General features: G+C 39.7%; 1 protein-coding gene across 8 annotated transcripts in view; it reads left to right on the plus strand.

Moving 5' to 3' along the window:
- The window catches only part of LOC106879997 (uncharacterized), a 320,939-nt gene that overhangs the window by 215,390 nt on the left and 100,735 nt on the right, over positions 1–4,814 (plus strand). The gene's annotated exons all lie outside the window — the stretch shown is intronic.

Raw genomic sequence — 4,814 nt, forward strand, 5'->3', positions numbered from 1 at the left:
ACACACACACACACACACACATGCTATATCTTGCTCTTTCTTACATTTTCTCCTTCCCCCCCGCACCTCAACCCCCTCTCTGCTCTACCGTTTCACATGCTTTTTTTTTTCTTTTATTCTTTCACTTTCATGCTGTTGCAAATTTTCTGTTCAAAAAAAGTTATTTGTTTTATTTATACATGACTTGAATTTCAGGTTGATTTCCGAAATATGTTCACAAAAAAAATATATTTTTTTTTGTATTTACATATTAACCTATGAAAATTCTTTCATTCTGTCTGTCTTTTTGTTTGTTTTCCTTTTTTCTTTTTTTAACTTGTAAGCATTAGCATTAATTTTTGTCGTTTTTCTCTTTTTTTTTGTTTTTGTTTTTGAAGACTTCAGTTTTCATTTTTGTTAATTTAATTCTTATACTATCAGAGAATCTAGAAATGAAAATAAATGTGCCATTTTTTAAAAAAAGGCTTACTCTATTTGATGGCATATAAAGACACTTTTTGTCTCAGAAAAATGGAAAGAATCAAAGAATTTTCATAGGGTAATATGTAAAAAAAAAAAATATATATTTTTTTGTGAACATATTTCAGAAATCAACCTGAAATTCGGTTCCTATCTGCAAAATTGGGCCTGCTTATATTATATATTATGCCAGGTCTGTCTGACTGGCTCCCGTGTCGGTGGCGCGTAAAAAACACCATTCGGACATGGCCGATGCCAGTACCCTTCAATCAAACTGTCCAACCCATGCCAGCATGGAAAGCAGACGTTAAATGATGATGATGAAAGCACTCAAACCCTTTTCCTGAAATTGGGCTGTGTTTGATGTGCCTTTAATTATGGTATATTTCTCTTTGCCATTGTTGTTGTTGTTGTTGTTGTTATCATGAAGCACACACCCCTCGCCCACACACAGATCCATCAGTCCTCATCTGGAATACCTCTAATCAAAGGTGTGTTCCAGCTGCAAGCATCTCACCTTTTGTTTCTTTCAAACACAAGTGTATCTAGGACTACATCATTTAGCATGTTCTCGAGTAAGGTCTTCCTATAAGAGGTTATCTGTTATGTAAAATACCTCCAGGTGTCTTTCGAAATTTGTAAGGACCAGTTCCATCTTGATATGGCACTAGGATGTAGTGGTGCCTGGTGGTTGCTACCATTTTTTTCTTCTTTCTTTCATGTAGTATTGGTAGTGAAAGAATTAGGGCCATCCTTTGTTGTTCTCTTCATTTAACTGATTTTCAAAGGGAGAAAGGAGAGAGACTGGTACTTTATTTATTTTGGCATTGGGAAGGCATCTAGCCACAGAACCAAAACCATGCCAAAGCAAGCATTCGATGGAACACAGTGCAGTCCTTGGTCCCTTCAGATCCTGTCAAACCATTTAATTCTTACCAACATGAAATATGGATGATGATGATGATGATGATGGTGATGGTGTGTATATGTTTGTGTGTCTGTGTTTGTCCCCCCAACATCGCTTGACAATCAATAGTGGTGTGTTTACGTCCCCGTAACTTAGCGCGGTTCAGCAAAAGAGACCGATAGAATAAGTACTAGGCTTAAAAAGAATAAGTCCTGGGGTCGATTTTCTCGATGGTGATGATGATGATGATGATGACAGCCTTTTCATGTGTAGGATTTGAACTTTGGATGAAGAAGAGGGGGGGGTAGAATTTCTCCCCACCCCTCCAAAAAAATAGAAAAGAAAAAACAGACAAATACTGCCAAGCATTCTATAAAATGCTGTAGAACAACACTGCTGATTAGCTTCCTTATGACAATGATGATGATGATGATGACGGCAATCTATTCTGTGCCAACCGTACAGATTTATAACTAACTCACTGTCACTAGAATCTTCTTTTCTATTCAGTTCAATATCGCCGAGTCATTTCTTCTACTATAGTTACGGGTTGGGTGTCCTAACAAAAGCAAAAATTTAAATCTATAAAAGAAAAAATGAAAATAAAACTGAAGAAGATCTAAAATAGCTCAAACAGGTATTTTACAGCCAAGTTACCTTATTTATAAGACAAACCACTCAACTATAAAATTGTTGTATTAGAATGTATATGATATAGTGTAAGGAAGTGTGTGGAGGTTCACACATGCACATACATACTGTGCATAACATCTTGGGCATACTCTTTTACTTGTTTTAGTCATTTGACTGCGGCCTTGCTGGAGCACCGCCTTTAGTCGAGCAAATCGACCCCAGGACTTATTCTTTGTAAGCCTAGTACTTATGCCATCGGTCTGTTTTGCCGAACCGCTAAGTGACGGGGACATAAACATACCACCTTCGGTTGTCAAGCGATGTTGGGAGACAAACACAGACACACAAACACAGACACACAAACACACACACACACATATATATATACATATATACGACGGGCTTCTTTCAGTTTCCATCTACCAAATCCACTCACAAGGCTTTGGCCAGCCCGAGGCTATAGTAGAAGACACTTGCCCAAGGTGCCACGCAGTGGGACTGAACCCAGAACCATGTGGTTGGTAAGCAAGCTACTTACCACACAGCCACTCCTGCGCCTACTGTGCATAACATCTTGGGCAGGTGTCATTTTTTTATAGCCTTGGATTGTGGTCACTTCTGAATGAAATTAAAGTCAGAGAGAGAGTGTGAGGGGGGGGGCGGTTCTTGGAAGACAGAATGAAGCTTTCTTATAAGATAGATTAAGGCTTTCAATCAAGAGGTGATCTATGATGTGGAATACCTCCAGGTGACTTAGGGGATTTTTAAGGACCAGTTCTTGGTACTGTCGTGATTCTTTTCTTTCTTCCTTTTTAAATTAACTGGTTGAATGACTGTGTAACATATTCTATTGCTAGTTCTTAACATGGACAGTCACACCCCCTTGGGGTTCTTTGTAAGGTCACAAGGTGGTGGGGCAGCAAGTATCAAGAGGGTGTTGTGGGAGGCACTATATTTAGAACTACATTATCCAAGGTGTTATTTTTTGAAAGTCTGTAGCAGATGATTTAAGGGAAACTTAGCTGCTATTTCTAGCAGGCCTTAAGTTTGCTGAGAGCAGGCCTGGCTAACTCGAATTACATTGTGGGCCACTTTAATCACAGAGAGTTTTTTGAGGGCCACTTGTATGCTTTATGCACTGAGAGACCACCTTCGGTCATCACTGACCATGGGATTGTACCTAGAAAGTTACCCTCTCAGGCACAAGTCCGAGCAAGGATCTTTATGGAAAACCAGCAGTCACCCATGCATACCAGCCTCCCCTCTCCACGCCACCAGTGTTATCCAAGGAAAAGGCAAAGGGGCCGATACAGCTTGGCACCTGTGGCATCGCAACTCATTTCTACAGCTGAGTGAACTGGAGCGAAGTGAAATAAAATGTCTTGCTCAAGAACACAACATGCATCCCGGTCTGGGATTCGAACTCACAACCTCGCGATCGTAAACTCGACGCTCTAACCACTGAGCCATACACTAATAGTCAAATAATCAAATTACAGAATCAAGAATTTTCCATACTTTTCGTTTGTTTAGAATTATAAAATTATAAAGCTATTGCTTTATTGTCACTTATAAATTTTAAATTTATTTCGAAACAAATGTTTCACCCAAACAATTTTATTTTGAAATTAAACACAATAAAGAGGTTACCCATTTCAAGAAAGTACCAAGTGGGCTGCAAGATAAAAGTCTGCAGGCCGCATGTGGCCCATGGGCCTTGGGTTAGCCAGCCCTGGTGTAGAGTCTCCTTTGCTGTTGCTAACCATAAAATGAATGCGGAACTATATTAGTTCTGGGTTGCAAGATAATTCATGAACATCCCCATGTCTGTCATTTCTTTCTTGGCATTCACAATCTCAGTAAGAAATATGTTTTGTCACTATTTTTTTTAAAGTTTACCTGTATTTTTTTTATTGTTGTCAAAGGAAGATTATTTAGTTACCAAGTTATACAAAAGTGGTTGGTTATAGCACTATGCTGTTGCTGTTCCTAAATGTTTTTTTTTTTAATCTCCTTTGACCCCTATCTGTTAAAATTTGATTACATAGGCGCAGGAGTGGCTGTGTGGTAAGTAGCTTGCTTACCAACCACATGGTTCTGGGTTCAGTCCCACTGCGTGGCATCTTGGGCAAGTGTCTTCCACTATAGCCTCAGGCCGACGAAAGCCTTGTGAGTGGAGTTGGTTTACGGAAACTGAAAGAAGCCCGTCGTATATATGTATATATATATGTTTGTGTGTGTGTATATGTTTGTGTGTCTGTCTTTGCCCCCCCCCCCACACCATCAACTTAATCCTTTTGTCCTTGTTTGTCCCTTTTGTGTTTAGCCCCTTGTGGGCAGTAAAGAAATAAGAAATGTTAGCATGCAGGGCAAAATGCTTAGTGGTATTTCATCTGGTGTTACGTTCTGAGTTCAAATTCCGCTGAGGTTGAATTTGCCTTTCATCCTTTCGGGGTCGATAAATTAAGTACCAGTTACGCACTGGGGTCAATGTAATCGACTTAATCCCTTTGTCCTTGTTTGTCCCTTTCGTGTTTAGCCCCTTGTGGGCTAAATCGACTTAATTCCTTTGACTGTCGTTGTTTGTCCCCTCTATGTTTAGCCCCTTGTGGACAATAAAAAAATAAGAATCGTTAGCACGTCGGGGGCGAAATGCTAAGCGGTATTTCATTAGTCTTTACGTTCTGAGTTCAAATTCCACCAAGGTCGACTTTGCCTTTCATCCTTTCGGGGCTGATAAATTAAGTAGCAGTTATGTACTGGGGTTGATCTAATCGGCTGCACTCATCCCCCAAAATTTCAGGCTTTGTGCCTA

This window comes from Octopus bimaculoides, chromosome 9, assembly GCF_001194135.2.
Source record: "Octopus bimaculoides isolate UCB-OBI-ISO-001 chromosome 9, ASM119413v2, whole genome shotgun sequence".
In the NCBI taxonomy this organism is placed as follows: domain Eukaryota; kingdom Metazoa; phylum Mollusca; class Cephalopoda; order Octopoda; family Octopodidae; genus Octopus; species Octopus bimaculoides.